Source organism: Oreochromis aureus, linkage group 9 (assembly GCF_013358895.1).
Source record: "Oreochromis aureus strain Israel breed Guangdong linkage group 9, ZZ_aureus, whole genome shotgun sequence".
Classification (NCBI taxonomy): Eukaryota; Metazoa; Chordata; class Actinopteri; order Cichliformes; family Cichlidae; genus Oreochromis; species Oreochromis aureus.
Genome location: NC_052950.1, coordinates 2,161,692 through 2,184,937, shown reverse-complemented (window position 1 = coordinate 2,184,937; position 23,246 = coordinate 2,161,692). Strand labels below are relative to the sequence as shown.

General features: G+C 43.6%; 1 long non-coding RNA gene across 1 annotated transcript; it reads left to right on the top strand.

The window, feature by feature from the left end:
- Nucleotides 1–19,929: 19,929 nt before the first annotated feature.
- Nucleotides 19,930–20,853, top strand: LOC120441905. The gene is made up of 3 exons (XR_005614368.1): nucleotides 19,930–20,279; nucleotides 20,377–20,488; nucleotides 20,798–20,853. It is a non-coding gene; the product is annotated as an uncharacterized LOC120441905 (long non-coding RNA).
- The last annotated feature ends 2,393 nt before the right edge of the window (nucleotides 20,854–23,246 follow it).

Genomic DNA, 23,246 nt, shown 5'->3' with positions numbered 1-23,246 from the left:
AATCTACTGGAGTTACTACAGAAACATACAGAACAGGCCTGTGGCTGTGACAATTACAGTAATGATCTGTAAAGCTTTAGTTTCACAAAAAAAGAAAAGAAAAAAGGTAGAAGGCAACTGCTGAAATGCTGCATGTGTACTGCACAAAAGGTGGAGAAAGTCTGCTGCGTTGACGTGACTTCTCAAGAATTAAAATCTCTAGCCACAAAAAACATGTTTTAGCTTTAAAGAAAGAAAGTTCCCTTCTAAAACAGCAATAACAATATAAAAATAGAAATAAATAGAAGCTGTATATTGTCAAATCGTACTCTAATGATTGTAGCACATGTATGTATATATGTGTATCAATACATTCTTCCTAATAGATGAGCCAATCTGAACAAAGCTTTATACAAACATTGTCACACATACAGCAATTATTAACATCTACATGTTTAAAAAAAGATTTATTATAGATCCAAATTCTTTCGATTTTTACATTTAGGCTGCCAACATTAATGTGTTAACGCGCGTTAATCCTTCGTCAGGATTAACGCAATTACAATTTTCAATGCAATGAACCCATCTGGAGCACAGAATGGACAAACTTTATACAAACTTCCCAAAATCCATTGACAGTGACATTTCAGGGATTTTGAGTCATTCTGCGCTCCAGATGGGTCACGCACTGACTGGATTGAACATGATCTTGATGTTGGAAATGCTGCCAATCAAGTAATGATTCTATTGCATGTTACCAGAGAAGTGTAAACATTTCAATGCTTCAAAATGATATTGCATACTGCGTTGATCTGATGCGCAGCTACATTTCTTGGGAGGTGCATGTCAGGAGGTTATGGTTTAGAGCAAACCACTAAATCCTTCTTTGGTCTCTGTTCAAAGCAGGGGCGATTCTAGGATTAGAGCTTTGGGGGTGCTGAGCACCCAGAGAGCTGCTCAGCCAGGCAAGATAAACTTTACACGTCACGATGAGACTTCTTCCCTGTCTCTGTCAGTCCCTGCATTCTTAAATGTCTCCAGTTGACCCGAGTTCTCTATGACTGTCTCCTTGGTGCATTTAAACCCCTGTTCCTCCCTGTCCTCGTCGTCTGTTGTCTTCGTCTCTGTTATCAGTCATCAAAATTTTACCATCTCTGTGCAAGTCTGCAAATTTCTTTATTAAATCATAAGATTCTTAAATTCATCAAGTCTCTCTCTGTGCCTGGGTCCTCGTCACAAAACATGACATCACTGTTTTGTACATTTTAACACAATTGAATCCCGACAATCGTAAAAGAAAAACAAAACACTTTTTTGAAAAGTGTGTGTGTGTGTGTGTGTGTGTGTGTGTGTGTGTGGGGGGGGGAATAATGAATGACGCTAATAGTGTGTAAAAAGTAAACAGTATAATACAGATACATAAAAAAACACTCCCAAAACAGAATAAATTATTACAAAATTGCAGATACTAATTTTACTAATTTAATAATACTATTTTGGTGTTGTAAGATTTATGAGTTTCATGCTTTCATAGTGGTACTTGGGAGAGATTGACATTTTTCTCAGGTGGTACACACTGTAAAAAGTTTGAGAAACACTGATAAGTGTATGTGTGTTTTTGGAAAACATTTAAAGCTGCAGTCAAAGGAGTTTGCAAAGAAAAGTGTCTGGACTTCTTTAAGTTGCTTGAAGACGTTTCACCTCTCATCCGAGAAGCTTCTTCAGAACTGAAGAAGCTTCTCGGATGCTGCGTCTCAGCCACCATCGCTCTGGCAGCAACGGTGCTAGAGCCAGAGTAGGGGAGAGCTAGAACAAACCATTTTGGGGGGGGTATCTATACTTTTGTTGTTAAAATGTTACGTCTCAACCAAGTACTGTATGCTTTTTATATTTTTAGTAGTGTGTCACACAAACAGCAAATATTGTCAAAAAAAGTAAGAAATCTTTGGGGGTGCTTTGATTCATTTTGGGCGTGCTGAAGCACACCCAAAAATGGGCTAAAAACGCCCCTGGTTCAAAGCCTAAAAGTTTGAGTGTTGGTAGCGAACCAACCCGGTGCATGACAAAAACGTTATAGTTTGCACCTTTTCTGCACAGTCAGGATTGCGCTTGTGTTAGGACGAGTACATTGATGGTGGAACATTTAGTATCCTGAGGGGATACATTTACTTCTTGAGGAATTCAACAATAGTTGTTTCAGTCTGAGAGTAAAACCTGTCTTGAAGGTTTGTTAAAGTAACGAATAATGTTGTGTTATGTTGAAAATGTTAATTTAATCCTCATTTTATAGTTTTGTGCAAAGTGCAGAGCAAGTTAACATAACGTTATCCGGCTTAGCAGCTGAGCTGACTTCAGCTAGCATTTGTGTTGCAACATTGGCTATGTGAGGTGTGGGTAAAAGTAATTTTTAAACGTTTACTTGTAACTTTTGTGGGAAGTCAGTTAAGACACTGAGAGGTTGTGTTCTGCATTACAAACTCCATCAGAGTGAACCACATTGTTTATTTAAGAGCTTTAGATGCTGTTTGTGAGCAGGTATTTTGCTGATATGCAGCATTTCAGGCTCATTTAAAAAAAAAGCCTGCATATGGTCCTTTTAATATCACTGTCAGGATGCCTGATAACACTGGTAGATATGTGAATGCCTTATGTGAATGCCAGTGTTGAGATGGTAAGGCTCTAACAGATCACTTAAAGGCGCATATTGTGGAAGGACGTCCTATGAGTTGTACAGTGACAGGATGGAAACATTTTTAAAAGTTTAAATTGTCATTTACACAGATGCACATACTTTTCAGACCGCAATCAAATATCCCAACTGAATCTGTTAAGTATGGCCCTAAAGTGTGTAAATTTGTTGAAGTTAACATTGCCTGAATATCCACATTGAGGTCCTTCAGAGGTCAGCAGTTTCATTTTTTGAATGAATCACTGTTTATGGTGGTTGATTATGACTTCTTGTGTTCACAATTGTGTGAAGGGCACACAAATTGAACCAAAGAAAAACAAGACATAACCCAAACCAGAATGAACCCAAGCGTCCTCAGCCCTCATTGCAAATCTCTCTGATCATGAATCGAGAGAGACATGTTAAACATGGACTGAACTGAACTGTTGAGGTTGAATACATGTTTTCAGTTAACTTTACTATGTTAATCAGCAGTTAATTTGTCTCTGTTCAAATGTGAACTGAAATTATACTTTTTGGTGGTGTTAGTAATTCCTAATGATTACTTGATTTTTTATGATTTTTTGTTAGAGGCTGTACTTTCAGTTAGGTCAAATCAGAACCGAATCCACTGGGGGGGTTGCCCGCAGGCCGACCGTGTGGGAAGTCGCAGCTCCTCCAAGACCCTGTCCAGGGATAAAATGGAAGTGAGGAGCTTCAAGTGGCCTGGAAGGTGCCCAGTGATGGCGTGGCTTGGTTGATGGCTGAGCAGGACATGGACGTGGAGGCCCTGCAGGCCATGCAGGACGTGATCTGGCAGGCGCACAGACCTCTGTGCTGGAGACGTGGCTGGACCAGATGGCACAGAAACCTCTGACAGAGCAGAACCAGCCAGTGTGGAAACCTCTGGTGGAGCTGATCAGCACCAGATGGTGTGGAAACCTTGAGGCGACTTTTGTTGTGATTTTGAGCTATATAAATAAAATTGAATTGAATTGAATTGAAACCCCTGGCAGAGCTGACGCAGGCTGGTCAGGTGACAGCGTAGTAGCTGTCGGCGGTTGAGCAGGTGGCTGGACGGACTCCCCTGAGCCTCCAGCGGAGACTGGTGGCGGCTGAACTGGCTGCACCGTTTCAAAACCTCCGGGGATCCAGAGCCAGCTGAGTCCAGAGACTCACTGTCAAAATAAAACAGGAAATATGAGACATTCTCAAGGACACGGACTTGACACAGTGACATGGAGACAGGACTGGGGGAGACAGAGAGGGAACATGGAGCACAGAGACAAGAGTAACTACATGAGAAACATGGAACACGGGAAGGGCACAGGGACAGAAACCTAAAGAGCAGGGACTATAAATATAACACCAACAGAAAACAATAAAGAGAACCAAAATCATGAAAAAAAACAATTTAAAGAATATAACTTAAACCAAATTACACGTACTGGAACACAGACCCAGTACCGTGACACCACTGAAGTGCAGTATCTTTAATGCCTGCAGCATGCTCTAATCGCTGCAATCAAAATGTTGTGGGCAGCCTTGTAGGAATGGGGTGAAAAAGAGACAAACAGAAGTCTATGTGTTAGTGGCTTGAGTGATGGGGATTACTCAGACCATGGCCTAGTTTGGTCGGTGGGTGGGTTGAGGGGATCAGGGTGGCATGTAGAGGGATAGTGTTTATTTAATGTCCTAATGGCCCTGGGGAAGAAGCTGTTTGTGAATCTGCAGGTGTGGGACCTGATTGATCAGAGGGCAGTGGGTCGAACAGGTAGTGGGCAGGGTTCAAGGGGTCACGTGTAATGACCCTGGTTTTCCTGTGACAGGAGAAGCTGGGGATGGCCTCCAGGGCTGGTAATTCAATTTTAATTCAATTCAATTTTATTTATACTGCCCAACAACAGTCACCTTAACGTGATTTATATTGTACGGTAGACGCTACAATAATACATACAGAGGAAAAACCCAACAATCATATGACCCCCTCTGTGCGACCAGGTGGGGTGAGGGAAGGAAGACAGGACAAAAGACATACTGTGCGAGAGAGCCAGAGATTAATAAGTATCATTCAATGTAGATAGGTCTATTAACATATAGTCAACGAGATACTGAAGGAGAAATAGTCAACAAAATAAATGAGCCAGAGAATCATAGATTTACTAAACTGACCGACAATAATAGTTCCAATATTTTATTTTTGTCCATAAATAATTTTTCTCATCCATATTTAAAAAAAATACTTGTAGTACCTTCTACAACCAAATAAGGTGAATTTCTTTCCACAACAGTGGGGGAAACAATTAATGTTGAGAGACCGAATATTAAACAAAATGTACACACACAAACACACACAAGCATTATATAAAAGTTATTTCAGTCAATGACATTGACATGCATCAGAAGGAGGCAGTTGAGGGCATATGACAAGGACATGCTGGAGAGATTATATCTCTCGACTGGCCTGGGAACACCTTGGTGTTACCCCAGAGAGGCTGGAGGAGGTGGCTGGGGAGAGGGAGGTATGGACCCGGCCCCGGATAAGCGGAAGAAGATGGATGGATGGATGCATGGACATTGACATGCAGTCAATTTATAAGTATTTGATCCCTTGCAGCCTTGCTGACACCATGGACCTGCCAAACACCAATGACTTGTCAAAGGATTTCAGGGACAACATTGCAGACCTGCACAAAGCTGGAATGGGCTACAAGACCATCAACAAGAAGCTTAATGAGAAGACAACTGCTGGGGTTAGTATGCAGAAATGGAAGGAATACAGAATGTCAATCTATAGCCCTTGGTCCGGAGCTCCAAACTGAGCTCTTTGGCATCAACTTGAGGAATGGATGCAGCCATGTACAGTAAAATCTTACACGAAAACCTCCTTCTCTCAGCCAGAACACAAATGGGTCTTTCAGCACAACAGTGACCCAAAACATACTGCCAATGCAATAAAGGAGTGGCTAAAGAAGAAGCACATTAAGGTCATGGACCAACATTGTCAGTCTCCAGAACTCAGTCCTATAGAAAATCTGTGGAAGAAGCTGAAGCTGTTGCCAAGTGGCAGCAAGAAACTTAAAGGGTTTAGAGAGTTTCTATAAAAAGTGGGCGAAAATCCCTCATGAGATGTGTGTAAATCTGCTGACCAACTACAAGAAATATCTTACCGCTGAGCTTGCCACCAAGTACTAAGTACATCTGCTTGCGATCAAATATTTATGTCATTCAATGACGTGCAAATCAGTTTATAAGTTTTATTTAATGTGTTTTTCTAGATTCTTTTCTTTTAATTAAAATGAATCTGCCATAAAATGATAGACTTTTCATTTATTTGTAAGTGTACTAAGAATATTTGCAGGTGATTCAAGTGAAAGTATTCTTTAATCAAGCATGTGTGGGGTAAAACACGAAATATGTTGCTATATAAAAGTTTTAAATTAATTCAGCTGCACAAATTAAGCTACAGAAAACACCAATGACCGATGACCAGGAGAGCACCACAGTGATTTCAATTCAGTCCTCCTTATGGATCTTTAAACACGGCATGTTTAGCAAGTTTCTAACCAAAAGAAACTGTTTTGTTGCAATGTGTTTCTAATACACTTGACTCCAGATTTTACAAATATGACCAATCAACAGCTAATAGGTTATTAGCAGCATGATGGCAGTGCAGCAGTTATGTGGCTAAACTTGGATTATATGTCCTGATTTCCTCTGAAAAACCAGTAATGTTTAACACAGCTCAAGATCAAGGTATCCACTATGCTGCTGGGTTGCATGAATACATACCTGATTTAGGGGCCATTATGCCATAACAGGTTTCATAGCTTCCTGCTGATTTTCTATTATATGGGTTTTTAAAGTGTGTGAGTGTGCAAATACATGTGTGAGACATCTCGTTACTGCTGCGTCTAAGACAGCATTATGTCTTTCACCCCGAGGAATCGCGCACAGTAGATGCGCAGCAACCTGGCTGTTCAAAATATGAAAATCTTATGGACGATGTGGGAAAAGCTTTGTTGTTACAGGCTTTATGGTAATGCTCTTATGCATGAGAGCTGCATTCCTGTATAATATGCAAACGCTGCTTTACAGATTCAGGTCATGGAGAGGACAGGAGATGCCAACTCCTGGTAACTATACTACTACCAGTAAATTTTTTGCCTTCTCGATGGGCAAAAAATTGTGTTGTGTCAGTTGTGTTGTGCAGAGGTCAAGTTGGTACACAGCTGACAGCCCTATTTGACAACTGTAAGAATTCATATTTGCTGGTGACACTAGTTGGGAGTTATTCAAAATTGAAGGCACACTGAACCAGCATGGCTACCACCACATCAGGTTTGTGTTTATTTGGATCATCATTTATTTTTCAACAGGACAATGACCCCAAACACAACTCCAGGCTCTGTAAGGGCTATTTGACCACGAAGGGTGATGGAGTGCTTCACAGGATGGCCTGGACTCCACAGTCACCTGACCTAAACCCAAATGAGATAATTTGGGATGAGATGGACCACAGAGTAAAGGCACAATGGTCAACAGGTGCTCAGCATCTCTGGGAACTCCTTCAAGACTGTTGGAAAACCATTTCATGAAGCTGATCGAGAGACTGCGAAGAGATACAAAGGGTGGCTATTTTTGAAGAATCTAAAATATAAAACATGTTTTGAGTTAGTTCACACTTTTTTGTTTACTACATAATTTCATGTGTTTATTCATAGTTTTGATGCCTTCGGTGAGAATCTACAGTAAAAAAGAAAAATAATGAAAAACAATTAAATAAGAAGGTATGTTTTGACTGGTAGTGTGTATATATATATATATATATATATATATATAAACACCCATCTCGCCCCTGCGGGCGGTTTATCCTTCAAGCTCGGGTCCTCTACCAGAGGCCTGGGAGCTTGAGGGTCCTGCGCAGTATCTTAGCTGTTCCCAGGACTGCGCTCTTCTGGACAGAGATCTCCGATGTTCTTCCCGGGATCTGCTGGAGCCACTCGCCTAGCTTGGGAGTCACCGCACCTAGTGCTCCGATTACCACGGGGACCACCGTTACCTTCACCCTCCACATCCTCTCGAGCTCTTCTCTGAGCCCTTGGTATTTCTCCAGCTTCTCGTGTTCCTTCTTCCTGATATTGCTGTCATTCGGAACCGCTACATCGATCACTATGGCCGTCTTCTTCTGTTTGTCTACCACCACTATGTCCGGTTGGTTAGCCACCACCATTTTGTCCGTCTGCATCTGGAAGTCCCACAGGATCTTAGCTCGGTCATTCTCCATCACCCTTGGGGGCATCTCCCATTTTGACCTCGGGACTTCCAGGTTATACTCGGCACAGATGTTCCTGTACACTATGCCGGCCACTTGGTAATAGAATAGAATAGAATAGAATAATCCTTTAATTGTCCCACAAGGGGAAATTTGGTTGTAACAGCAGCCAAAAAGACACATATACAAACAAACAGTACACAGGACACAGAACAGAAACATACACAATTTTTCTTAAATATTTACATTAAGGACAATGGTTACTATATACAGAGTACTGTACAGTTATTAAATTAAATAAAAATAACTACAAGTAAGAGGCAAACCAGGTTGTAGTGCGAATCGATTGATTAACGTATTGCAGTTACAGTGCTGATGTAAACATCTATGATTGTTGGGAGCAGTTCTGATTGTACAGTCTGACAGCTGCAGGGAGGAAGGACCTGCGGAAACGCTCCTTCATGCATCGAGGATGCAGCAGTCTGTCACTGAAAGAGCTCTGCAGTTCAGCAACATTTACATGCATGGGGTGGGAGACTCTGTCCATCAGAGATGTTATTTTGGCCAGAGTCCTTCTGTCTCCCATCACCTGCACTGGGTCCAGGGTGCATCCCAGAACAGAGCTGGCCTTCCTGATGAGTTTATCCAACCTCTTCCTCTCAGCTGCCGATAAACCGCTGCTCCAACATACCACACTGTAAAAAATGACAGATGCCACCACAGAGTCATAGAAGGTCTTTAAAAGCACTCCCTGTACTCCAAATGACCTCAGCCGCCTCAGCAGGTAGAGTCTGCTCTGACCCTTCCTGTAAAGAGCATCAGTGTTGTGGCTCCAGTCCAGTTTATTATTCAGGTGAACACCCAGGTACCTATAAGAGTCCACTATCTCAATGTCCACTCCCTGGATGTTCACCGGTGTCAGTGTGGTGGGTCTGCGTCTCCGGAAGTCCACCACCAACTCCTTGGTTTTCCCAGCAATGATCAGCAGGTGGTTCTGCTGACACCAGTCCACAAAGTCCAGAGTCCACTGTCTGTACTCTGAGTCGTCCTCACCTGTGATGAGGCCGACTATGGCAGAGTCGTCAGAGAACTTCTGTAGGTGGCAGCGTGGGGAGTTGATGGAGAAGTCTGCAGTGTAGAGGGTGAAGAGGAACGGTGCCAGCAGAGTTCCCTGTGGGGCCCCCGTACTGCAGACCAGCGTATCAGAGACACAGCCCTGTGACCTCACATACTGTGGGTGTTCTGTGAGGTAGTCCAGTATCCACTGGGACATGTGGTGGTCCACTCCCGATAACTCCAGCTTGTCTCTCAGAAGTCGTGGCTGGATGGTGTTGAAAGCACTGGAGAAATCAAAGAACATGATCCTCACAGTGTTTCCAGGCTTCTCCAGGTGAGTCAGAGCTCGGTGCAGGAGGTAGATGATGGCGTCCTCCACCCCAATGCCAGACTGGTAAGCAAACTGCAGTGGATCCAATGAAGACCTCACCAGGGGGCGCAGATGGTTTAGAACCAACCTCTCGAGGGTCTTCATCAGATGCAATGTCAGGGCTACCAGCCTGTAGCTGCTGAGGTCCTTGGGATGGGGGGTCTTTGGTACCGGTACCACACAGGAGGTCTTCCACAGCTGTGGTACTTTCCCCAGTGACAGGCTCAAGTTGAACAGATAACCTAGGATGCCACAGAGTTCATCTGCGCAGCATCTCAGGAGCTTGGAGCTGACGCCATCTGGACCTGCAGCCTTCCGCACCTTCATCTTGCGAAGCTCATTCCTCACCTGAAGTGCTGAGATAGAAAGAGTGGATTTTGGGGGAGCGGTGTGTATGTTGGACTCCACAGAAGCCGGGGGTGGGTGTAATGACTGGGAGCTGGGAGGTGTGAAGCTGAGAGGTGTGAAGTCCTGAGATGAAGGACAGGCAGTCCCTGAAGATGGCGTTATGGCGTTCCATGTATGCCTTGCCTGCTAGCATCTTGCACCCTGCTGTTATGTGCTGGATTGTCTCTGGGGCATCTTTACACAGCCTGCACCTGGGGTCTTGCCTGGTGTGATAGACCCCAGTCTCTATGGATCTTGTACTCAGAGCTTTTTCTTGTACTGCCATGATTAGTGCCTCTGTGCTGTCTTTCAGTCCAGCTTTGTCCAGCCACTGGTAGGATTTCTGGATATCAGCCACCTCCTCTATCTGCCAGTGGTACATACCGTGCAGGGGCCTGTCCTTCCATGATGGTTCCTCGCCTTCCTCCTCTTTCTTGGGTTTCTGCTGCCTGAGGTATTCACTGAGCACGCTGTCAGTTGGGGCCATCTTCATGATGTATTCGTGGATGTTTCTTGTCTCATCCTGGACTGTGGTGCTGACACTCACCAGTCCCCGGCCCCCTTCCTTCCGCTTAGCGTACAGCCTCAGGTGCTGGACTTGGGGTCAAACCCTCCATGCATGGTCAAGAGCTTTCTTGTCTTATATGTCAGTGGCTTCTATCTCCTCCTTTGGCCAGCCTATTACCCCAGCAGGGTACCTGATCACAGGCAGGGCATAGGTGTTGATGGCCCGGATCTTGTTCTTACCATTCAGCTGACTCCTCAGGACTTGCCTGACCCTCTGCAGGTACTTGGTGGTTGCAGCTTTCCTAGCGGCCTCTTCATGGTTCCCATTCGCTTGCGGGATCCCCAGGTACTTGTAACTGTCCTCTATGTCTGCAATGTTGCCTTCTGGTAGTTCAATCCCCTCAGTTCTGACTACCTTCCCTCTCTTTGTTACCATCCGACTACACATCTCCAGTCTGAATGACATTCCAATGTCATTGCTGTATAGCCTGGTGGTGTGTATCAGTGAATCGATGTCTCGTTCACTCTTGGCATACAGCTTGATGTCATCCATGTACAGGAGGTGGCTGACAACCGCTCCGTTTAAGTAGTCGGTATCTGTAGCCAGTCTTGTTAATGATCTCACTGAGGGGTTCAGGCCTATGCAGAACAGCAGTGGGGACAGAGCATCTCCTTGGTAGATCCCGCACTTGATGGTGACTTGTGCTATGGGCTTGGAGTTGGCCTCTAGTGTTGTATGCCACATCCCCATTGAGTTCCTGATGAAGGCTCTTAGGGTCCTGTCGATCTTGTACAATTCTAGGCATTCCAGTATCCAGCTGTGGGGCATTGAGTCATAGGCCTTCTTGTAATCAATCCAGGCTGTGCACAGGTTGGTCAGTCTGGTTTTGCAGTCTCGGCTGACTGTTCTGTCTACCAGTAGCTGGTGTTTTGCGCCTCTGGTATTCTTTCCAATCCCTTTCTGTGCTCCGCTCATGTATTGACCCATGTGCCTGTTCATCTTAGCCGATACGATGCCTGACAGGAGCTTCCATGTAGTGCTGAGGCAGGTTATTGGTCGGTAGTTGGATGGGACCGGTCCCTTCTTGGGGTCCTTGGGGATCAGGACCGTCCGACCTTCGGTTAGCCATTCCGGGTGTCTCTCGTTAACTAGCAGCTGGTTCATTTGTGCTGCCAGACGCTCGTGGAGTGCAGTCAGCTTCTTCAGCCAGTAGGCGTGAACCATGTCGGGCCCTGGTGCTGTCCAACTCTTCATACTGGAGACCCTTTCTTGGATGTCTGCCACTGTGATGGTTACCGGACCCTGTTCAGGGAGGTCGCTATGGTCTGCCCTCAGATCCACTAGCCACTGAGCATTGCCGTTATGGGTTGCGTCCTTCTCCCATATGCTCTTCCAGTATTGCTCCGTCTCCAGCCTTGGTGGTGCTGTTCTCTTATTGTTCCCTTGCCACTGAGAGTACACCTTTGCTGGTTCTGTGGAGAACAGCTGGTTTATTCTCCTGCCTTTTATCTCTCTGGTGTACCTCCTCAAGCGGCTGGCCAAGGCTGTGAGTCTTTGCTTGGCAGTTTCCAAGGCCTCAGGTATGGACAGCTTCCTGTATTTCTTATGCACCTTCTTTGTTGCGCCTTTCTGCAACTCCGTTAGTTGGCTAACCTCCCTTCGTGCTACTTTGATCTTGCCCTCTAGCCTCCTTCTCCATGGAGGGTACTGCCCCTTGTGGCTGTTCAACTTGTAGCCAAGCATCTCACTGATCACTGCTGCCGTAGTGTAGATCAGCTTGTTAGTGTCGGTAATCGTGGTTGCAGGTATCGTCCGTAGTGCTGCATTAACATCATCTAGCAGACCTTCTGAGGGTACTTCACGTAATCTTGGTAACCGGCTACGGGGGATCCAGGTTTCAAGCTTGGCCATGATCCTATCTTTCAGGTCAGTTCCTCTTGCACTCAACGATCCTTCTCCTATCACACTTGGGGGTATGTACCCAGATAGCAAGACGACATTGAATCTATGTTGATTTTTCATCCGAACCGTCGTATATGGTCGGGGTTGAAATGCCAATGTTGTAACAACATTGAAATACTGTGGTAAACCGACGGTCTTACTATAGAGACGTTGTAACAATGTTGATTCACCGTTGTTTTTTTGTCATTGATATTTGATCTATTTATAGTCGACCAGGTGACAACAACAACGTCGAGAAAACGTCTATTTATAGTTGACGATCATTCGGCTCCGGTCACCATCAAAAACCATCGATTTGTAGTTGAGCATTAAATTGCATTGCAACTGATCGGGTATAAAGTACCAGAGAAAGTAGATTTATTGTTCACTTGTTATCAATGACTTGGTCTAGTTCACCAGCTTTAAAAAATCGTGTCTACGTGCAATTTATGTATGTTGACCGGGAAATTAAAGCAGCGATCACTTGGACTATTCCGCAGCACCCCTCTCACATTGGTACATCCCCCCAGGTATTCATTGTCTTCAACAGTAGAGCGGGACATTTGATTTACTCTCAGCGGAATTGACCGGAGAAGGCATCAGTTCATGCACTGCACTGGCCCGCACCACGGTTAGTATAAGGTAAGAATGAATGAATTGTTTTTCTACTCGTTATTTCCATGTTTGCATTTTAATAACATTAAAAAACTCGTTAATGTTGTACATTAACAAGTTTTTTACTGTTATTTACGTTGCTCCCACAAAATGTGGGAGCCCGAAATTGTGTCTACTTCTTACAATCCGGCAACAAATAAATTGCACTGCTAACAAAGTATATCAACAAAGAAAACATTTTCGTTTCATAATTTCTTCGTTATATTCCCTTACAAAGCTAGCTTTAACGCTTCGAGGTTTCCTTTGTTCTTGCCGTCGCCGGCGCTTGACCCAGACTTTCGCTCATTTGTTGCTTAGTACTACAAAAAATTATACATCTGTTTTATGTGATTGATAAACGTAATGGTAACTCTATAAATGTGTTCAAGGACTTTGTTACTTTTAATGACTGGGGAGCACCCGCTTCAATTCGCACTCAATTCAAACTTTACGTTGCACGCTCACCGAACTTTACGTTGCACGCTCACCCAAATTTATGTTGCACGCTCAACTTTACGTTGCACGCTCAACTACCAATTGCGTGTGCACCGTTCGTCCGCAGTAAACAGCGTTTTTGGTCACTGAAAATGGAGATGTCTAAAAACGCCTGCCAGGGTGGATATTTTCGAAAACTCCGTTTTTGCATTTATGTGTGGACCAGAAAAACGGAGCAAACCGTCCACACGTACACGGGTATTTTTGAAAACGGAGATTTTCCGTTTTCGTTTTAAAAAATAATCCCGTCCACACGTAAAGGCAGAAATTAAGGAAAACGCTGCTAGGAACATGCCAAAGCAGCAGGTGGCACTATATTCCTAACCGTGTAGAAATGTTGGCCAATCAGAAGTCTAGAAGCCTCGGCGGGAAATAGTAAACAAAGTTGGGGCATAGAAGCAGAACTGAGTCGTATGTGTGGAGGGACAGTAACTGTGTGTGTATATGTAAGCATTTAAACACTGCAGAGAGTACAATTAACAGTAACAGCATTGTAGAAATTCATTTCACCGAAACAATAACGTGGCGCACACTGTGACGTCAAAAAAGGTGCACATCTTTGACGCTGCGTTTTCTCCGTTTTTCTCGTCCACACGTAAATGCAAAAACGGAGTTTTCGAAAATATCCACCCTGGCCGGAGTTTTTAGAAATCTCCGTTTTCAGTGACCGAAAACGCCGCTTACGTGTGGGATTTAAAGGTGCAAACGCATAGAAAAATCTGCGTTTTCAAAAATACCGGTGCGTGTGGACATAGCCGCAGAGTCAACGGTCGGCGCCAATTTTGACGTCACACTGCGCTACGTTTTTGTCTCGGTGCTATGAAATCCTACAATGGCAGCCTTAGACAAAATACTGTTAATTTAAGTATATTCAGTGTTTAAATGCTTACATTTACACACACAGTAACTGTCCCTTCACACAAAGGACTCGATTCATCTTCTATGAGCTGTCTTTGTATCTAGTTTTCCCTCTTTATTGACGTTGTTCCTTATTTCTCCTCTTTTTTCAGATCACATTTGGTTACTACCATCCACCCATCAATACGTAAGAAACTCACGTCCTTAAAACTTTCCTATTGTTAAACATTTTGCTTATTTGGCTATTTCCAAATACAGCAATATTATTAAAATAGCAATATATTTGTTTAATCTGATATACACTGACAATGACATCACGCTGGTCAAGGAGGCGCAAATTACGCAAAATGGTTGAGGCAGCAGAGTCAGATATAATCAGGCGCTTTAATGAAATGGTTGCTGAAAAACATAAACAAAAGAGCAATGCACAAGTTGAAAATAAGCGACCGCAGGTTGCAGAAGAGTCTGGTGTGTCCCACTGTTGTCACCCGGGTATAGACAGTCCTGTATTTCCCAGTCGCTCTGAGCACATTTCAGAAGTATGTGAGACCTATGTGTCACCCGACAAGGATAATGACTATGACTTCAGTATTGACAGCTTTGGTTGCCATGCAGCACCGTTTGATTCTGATATTAGTGATGCTGAAGCTGATGACGAAGCGCCCAATAATGAATTCTTAATAACAAGTTTAAGATACTGGGCTTCTACATTTTCAGTCTCGTTGGTGGCAGTAACAGCACTCTTGGGAATTTTGCGTGTGACCTACCAAAAGATGCCAGGACAGTTCTCCGGACGCAAGGTCAAATAAACACAATAAAAATGGATGGTGGGGAATACCATCATTTTGGTTTGGCTAAAGGGTTGGTCTCTCGACTAAAATCCTTGATCTTGCCTGCCAACTTGAACAACCTAAAATTGCAGTTTAATATAGATGGTTTACCCCTTTTCAAAAGCAGTAAACTTCAGTTCTGGCCAATTCTTGCAATTACAAATGTTGACTACACCAAATCACCATTCCTTGTTGGTCTCTACTGTGGTCTGGGTAAGCCAAAAAGTGTAGTTCAGTTCTTGGACCCATTTGTGAAGGACCTCAGGCACATTTTGAAGTATGGCATTATCTACAATAGCTGCCAGATAACTGTTAAAGTTCGTTCATTTGTGTGTGATGCACCTGCAAGAGCTTTCATTAAAAACATAAAGGCTCATAATGGTTATTCTGGTTGTGATAAATGTGTTCAAGTAGGTGAATGGAAGAACAAAATGACGTACCCTGAACTTAATGCAAAGCTTAGAACGGATTCAGATTTTCAGTTGATGACTGATGAAGACCACCACTTGAATCAAACATTGTCTCCTTTAGCTGGTATGGTTAAGATGATAACAATGTTTCCCTTGGATTATATGCATCTATGTTGTCTTGGAGTAACAAGAAAACTCATATACTTGTGGATAAAGGGCAAAGTACTTGCAACAAGGCTGTCCAGTCGAACAGTAGTTGAAATTTCAGAAAAGTTGAAAGCTCTGCGGCCTTATACACCAAATGAGTTTAACCGCAAGCCAAGGGAATTGTCCGAAATTGATAGATGGAAAGCAACAGAGTTGCGAATGTTTATGTTGTACACCGGGCCCATAGTGCTTAGGAATAGCATTCCAGTTAAGATAAGATAAGATAAGATAATTCTTTATTGTCATTGCACAGTCATACATAGTACAGTAGTACAATGAAATTGGAAAAACTGTCCTACGTCGGCACTACATATAACACAACACGACACGATATGACACATCACAACGCAACACAAACAACACAACACAGTATATTAACTTAGAAATAAAAAAGAAGAATAAGTGTTATGTGTATTGCACACTGTTATTATTGCACATTAATTATTATTGCACCTTGTTATAAATATAAATATTATTATTGTTATTGTTTTAAACATTGTTACCTCCCCCTAAAAAAAGTCCAGGCAGGTAGCCAATCAGGTCAGCTATTTGCATTGATTAGGGCTATTGCCCTGTTGTAAAAGCTGTCCTTGAGTCTGTTTGTTCGGGACCTCAGCAGCCTGAACCTCCTGCCAGACGGCAGCAGCTTAAACACCCGAAGTCCTGGGTGTGTACAGTCTCGTAGGATGCTGCGTGCCCTCTTGAGACAGCGAGTGCTGTACAGGTCCTTCAGGGAGGGAAGAGGATGTCCAATGATTTTTTGGGCCATATTGATGACCCTCTGGGTGCCTTTCTGTGTGCTGTGGTGCAGCTGGAGAACCATACACCGATGCAATATGTCAGCACACTTTCAATGGAGCAGCGGTAGAAGACGGTCAGCAGCTCCTTCTTCAGGTCCATTTTTCTGAGGATTCTCAGAAAGTGGAGACGCTGTTGGGCCTTCTTTAAGACCGCAGAGGTGTTAGAGCTCCATTGGAGGTCTGTGTCTATGTGCACACCCAGAAACTTGAAACTGGAGACCCTTTCCACGCACTCCCGTTGATGCTGACAGGCTGCAGCTCAGACTTCCTCCTTCTGAAGTCAACTACCAGTTCTTTTGTCTTGGTGGTATTGAGGTCCAGGTTGTTATCTACACACCAATCTGACAGCCTCTGAACTTCAGCTCTGTACGCCGTCTCATCTCCCCTGAGATGAGCCCCACCACGGTGGTATCATCTGCAAACTTGATGACTGCGTTGTCTGGGTGGGTACTAACACAGTCATGTGTGTACAGAGTGTACAGTAGGGGACTCAGTACACAGCCTTGTGGAGAGCCGGTGTTGAGGCTGAGGGCTGAGGAAAGATGAGGCCCCACTCTAACTCTCTGTACACGGTCTGACAGGAAGTCTCTGATCCAGCGGCAGGTGGTAGAAGGAAATCCGATTTCCAGCAGTTTAACTATTAGTCTGTCCGGGAGTATCGTATTGAAAGCAGAGCTAAAGTCAACAAAGAGCAGCCTGGCGTAACGGCCCTGCACTTCCAGGTGAGAGATGGTGGTGTGGAGCGTTGTAGCAATGGCATCTTCAGTTGATCTGTTAGCTCTGTATGCGAACTGGAGTGGGTCGAGTGTGGGTGGCAGGCAGGACATGATGTGACGCCGGACCAGTTTCTCAAAGCACTTCATTATAACAGGTGTTAGAGCAACTGGTCGGTAGTCGTTGAGGCTGCTAATGTTAGTGCGCTTTGGCAGTGGGACAATTGTGGCTGACTTTAGGCACGGCGGGATGCAGGACTGGGACAGTGAAGTGTTGAAGATCTTAGTGAAGACCCCAGCCAGCTGGTCTGCACACTCTTTTAGGACCTTTGCGGTTACCCCATCTGGTCCGGCGGCCTTCCTGGGGTTCACTGCCCTCAGTGTGCGCCTCACCTCATATTCCTGCACTATGAGGCTTGGGCTGCTGCTGCTGTCCGATGTTTTTGCTGCTGCTGCCTCTGGTCCCTTCACCTCAAAGCGTGCGAAGAAGTGGTTCAGCTCCTCCATAGCTCCGCATTGCCCTCAGTCAATGTGGTATTGCAAGGTTTGTAGTTGGTTAAGTGCTGAACTCCTTGCCATACCTGTCGTGAGTTGTTGGTGCTGAAGTGGTCTTCGATCCTTCTCTTGTACGCTGCCTTGGCTTCTCTGATGCCTCTTTTCAACTCAGATCTGGCTGCACTGTACTGCACACCATCACCGGATCTAAAAGCGGCGCCACGTTGCTTCAGCAGGACCTGGACCTCTTTAGTCATCCAGGGTTTCTGGTTGAATACACCCGGAGACGTTTGTCCACAGTGACGCTGTTGACACAGAAGTTAATATATGAGAGCACTGATGTTGTGTGCTCTTCGAGGTCCTGATGTTCAAACACGCCCCAGTCCGTGTTTTCAAAACAGTCCTGCAGCTGATGTGATGCACCTTCTGGCCAGGTTTTCACAGTTTTTGTGACTGGGGGCTCTTCTCCTAATGGGAGTGTATGCAGGGATCAGCAGCACGGACATGTGGTCTGACAAACCTCGATGTGGTAGAGGGGTTGCTCTGTAGCCTTTTTGGATGTTGCTGTAGGCTTTATCCAATGTGTTTTTCCCCTGGTTGCACATTTAATATGCTGTTCAAATCTGGGGAATACTGACCTTAAATCAGCATGGTTGAAGTCCCCAGCTATAATGTGCACTGCGCGCTTGGATGGGAGTTCTGCTGGTTGCTTATTGTCTTGTGCAGCTCCTCCATGGCCGAGTTAGCATTAGCATCGGGTGGTACATACACGGCCGTTACCATGACAACAGTAAACTCGCGAGGTATGTAGACGGGTCTGCACTTCACAGTCAAATATTCCAAATCCGGGGAACAATGGCTGTCTACAGTCTTTGTGTTTTTGCACCAGCTGTCATTGGTGTAGATGCATAAACCCCCTCCTTTGATCTTACCGGAGTGGCCGTTCCTGTCGTGACGGTGGACCGTGCAGCCTGCTAGCTCAATAGCCGAGTCCGGAATTGATGGCTGCAGCCAAGTCTCTGTGATCAATATTATGCTGCTGTCCCGTATGCACTTGTTGACTGCAATCTGTAATCTCAGTTCGTCGATTTTGTTGGTTATGGACCTGACGTTAGAGAGGAAAATACTCGGAAGCGGTGGCTTAAATGGCTGTTTCTTTAGCCGTGCTAGTGGGCCCGCCCTGCAGCCACGCTTTTGCCTCCTTTGTTTACGTTTCCTCTTTGTCTTGCCGCTGGGAAGAACCAACCACGGAGACCCTGGAGCTCTTATTATGTCCTCCGGAATGCCGTGAAAATGGTGGTAGTCCGATGTAATGCTCCTTGCACAGCGTAATCCCAAACTCAGAAGGTCCTGACGACTGTAAGTGGACTCTACTCGTTGTATAATAATAAAAAACACACACATCCACACAGATACACGTAGAAAAAGTAAAAAACAAAACACCGAACGTGAGGAGCAGTGAGCCGCTGCGTCTGTGCGCGCCGCCATCTTAGTGGATTAGTTGTTAGTTGAGTTCTATGAGTTCTATGATAACTTTATGTTGTTTTCTGTAGCAATGCATCTGCTGTTATCCCCCTCTATGTCTAATGAAATGGTTGATTGTGCCAATGAATTCCTGGTGTCATTTGTTTCTCACTTCGGCGAATTGTATGGTAAGGATGAAATTACATACAATGTACACCAGCTGACACACCTTTCAGAAGAATATCGACTCTTTGGCCCGTTGGATAACATTGCTGCTTTCCCATATGAAAATTACTTAGGCCAGATTAAACATCTCTTGCGCAAGCCTCACTTGCCTTTACAACAAATTGTAAAAAGACTTTCTGAAAAAACGGATGTGAAGCCAGCACCGCCAACAAAAGCACGAAAGTTAATGCATCAGCATCATGATGGTCCACTTGTGGCTCCGATACGCCATTCAGAGCAGTACAAGAAAGTAGTGACAGAAAAGTACATCTTGTCGGTAGGGGATGGGGACAATTGTGTGCAGGTAGTCGATGACATTGCTTTAATCCGCAACATTGTGAAAGTAGATGGTGAGACATTTGTTATCTTACAAAAGTTTTGTCACAAAGAGTCTTACTTTCAGTACCTTACCGTCATCCAGGATTGGATGCTACAGAGTGTCGCAGCTGAACAGCAGACCTGGCATTACAAGGCTCAATAATATTTCTGGCAAATATTTTCTTTGTCCAGACAACACAGCTTTCATTGCATTGCCAATCATGCATAGTCAATAAAAAAAACAAAAAATTTTTTTAATCGGGTTTGCATGTAAATGTTGCCTATATACATTTTAAATTATTATTTATTATTTAGTTCTTTCAATAGATATAGTTTTGTAGTGACTATGAAATATATTGTAATTATCTGTTTCCTGTTTATCCTAGACAGGGCAAGAAAAGACTCCAAATTTTACAAAAAGTTAAAAATGAAAGACTGGTGCATTGTGCAGTTCAACACTGGTGGTACAGAAATTGTCCCTAGTTCATGGTTAAATGGGAAGAAATTGTCATGGCCTCCATATCCTCCGCGAGACACATTCAGGATCCACGCCGCAGTAAAGAGGAGAGTTCATCCTGGTGCAACATGGCTCACCTATGCACCAGTCCGGCTTCTCATAAGCCATGGTGGGTATCATCTAGATTGGTGTTGTATAAATGTAACTATAACAAGTTTTTCGTGTTCTACTTTTTGTGTGGCCATACATTGTGTTTGTACTTCCAGACACATTTCAAGAAGCCGAACGCAGTCTCCAGAAATATCTCAGTGAACACTGTGATACATCTGACCTTCAGTCCGAACCTGAAAGTCAGACCACTCTTAAAAGAAAGCACAAGTAAGACTTTTTTTTTTATTCACAAACATATCTTTGATTGTTCAGAATTTATAATTTTGTCTTTTGTACATATCTGTGATGCTTGAATACTGCAATATAACCACATAAAATGGTCCAAAAAGTGTAAGTTGGTAAACTTTTTAAAAATGCAAATCCGTGTACACTTGTGCACTTCAAAAATTCATTGTATACTGCACCTTCGTGCACATCTCCGTTTCCTGTGTGTGTGTTGTTACAAATCAAAGTGTACAAAATATGCCAAACGCAGATTTGTAATTACTTATGAACTTTTTCTACTTATTTCTTTAGACCAAATCCCCTGTACACGTATAGTGACTCAGAGGATGAGCAGCCCACAAAAAAAAGGTTTCCCCAGGCCCCTCGAGTGAAAATACCAGGTAATAAAATAATGTCTAGTGTCTGTGTACATAACTGTGTGTCACACATGGAAACTTCTTGGACAAGTTGTCTGTATTCTTAAATACTTTAAAAATTTATCTTTTTTCGAGCCCTCAGCCCCCAACGCACTGACAGTCTTCCCCCAGCCCACTGACAGCAGACATAATGCCCTCCCAGCTTCTGATGTAGAGGCGGCACCTTGTCGCCACTCTTCAAAAGCAGAACATTCAAATCAAATCACAAATCACCTTTACAATCTCCCTGGTACAGTACAGCATGCAACAGAGTCTGATGTAGAGGCCTTCCTGAATGTGTGTACTAAATATGATGGTATGCCTTTTTAAATTTTGTTTTAAAAATGAGGTAGGTACAATGTCATTGTGCACTATATCTTCAAAAGCAGATATAAATGGCCGTTGTATACTGCTGGTAACAGGATGTCATCTTCCTGATGGAAGTTCTGTTTTGGCTGGGGTGTAGATTCCAGAGACTCTGTGAGATGTCCACTATTACAAGCCGCATACTGCTGAATGTCATCTTGTGACTTGTTTTTCTGTAGATTCCAGAGACTCTGTGAGGCCACTATTACAAGGCAAGTTCGAACATCTTGAATTTCAGATTTTACATGTTATAAATGGTAAATGAATGGACTATATTTGCACAGCGCTTTAACTAGTCACTAAGGACCCCAAAGCGCTTTACACATTCAGTCATCCACCCATTCACACACACATTCACGCACTAGTGATGGCAAGCTACATATACAAATATCAGATATATGTGACAGGCAAAAACTAGCAAAAACTTTTAGCAGTTAAAACAACTAATAATTGAATGCAGAATGTTACACCATCACTTATGGATATATTAGTGTTTCGCCACACACTGCTTAAGCCATTAATCTTTCTGGAATTGTTCTTTGAAACAGATGCGACCGCACAAAAGTTTTTAACAATGCTGTCAGACCTGACGAGATCTGTCAACGAACTGCGTGAGGAGGTCAGAGCCATCCGCAATACCGGCTCAAATGAATCTCTAGATGCTGGGGTACTCCCTTTGGATTTGCCCTTAAACAGCATTGAGGAGCTAAACCATGCAGAGGCAGCTCTTACGTCGCAAGAGGCAATTAAGGCAATGGTAAGATATAAAGCTTATGTACACTTTGTAACTATAAAGTGTAATAGCTGTCAGATGTGATTTAAATGCATAACATCCACATACACACAAGCACTTGCATAAACATTTAAGACATGAGACACGCTAATTCCATCTCTTAAAATGTGTCTATAGGTGAGACGCTTTGCCTTGATTGGAGGGACCACACTTGAGGTGCGAGTCCGCCGTGTAATGGCTTATGCCATTACAAATGAGCTGGCCTCACTACTAAACTGGGCAGGGAAAAAAACAAAGGACCACACGAAACAAAAAAGGGCATTTAAAGATACTGCGCTGTGCAGATGCATATTTGGTAAATTTTACCGTTTATTGTAGTTTTAGGAGGCTAAAGTGAACAATAAAGAGATCAGTTGATCTGCTGGGTGTGTTTCACATGTCCTATGTCCGGTTTTTGTCCTAGATGGCCTGACGCAGCAGTTAGGGGCAAACTCGATGTCAGAGTTTCTCTTTGCACAGGCAGTGCAGAAGTGGCTACGGTACGCCCCAGACCGTTTGGGTGGTGCAGGACGCACATCATCCGTCCCCATCCCGCGGGAGTAGTAAAAACTACAAAGTTATATTAAAATATAAATGTAAAATAGAAAACTGTTTAAATAAAGTATTTAGCAAACAAAACATGTCTATTGACCTTTTTTTTGTTTAGTTTTTTTTTTTCTCTGTTACATCACATGCAATGCTTTCTTATTATTTCTTATTATTAAAAAATGCGAAAGAGGTGGAAAATCAACACCATAGCTCAACAGTGTTTCAATATCAGAGTCTGACGTTGTTTCAATGTCAAGAGTATTAGAAAATATAACGTTGAATCAATGTCAGGTTTCAACATTGATTCAACATCAAAACCTGACGTTGTTTCAACGTTAAAAATGGGTGCAAGAGTGACGTTGGGTCAACGTCGCACTTCAACGTTGCTTCAATGACGTCGCCTGATATTGACTCAACATTGTTTCAATGTTTCCTTGCTATCTGGGTACCCAATCTAATTAATATGATGAATAAGAAAATGCAATTAGAGTTTTGCCTGACTTTTTCACCTAGCATTGTTGACAGCATTGTTTAGACTATAGTGTGCACATGACTCTCTGTGCGAGTGAGAGCACTAAGCAGGCAGTGTGTAAAAGACAGAAATGCGAGAGTCATCATGATCCATGGTTTCAAATAAAAGAATTGATATTGAGTATAT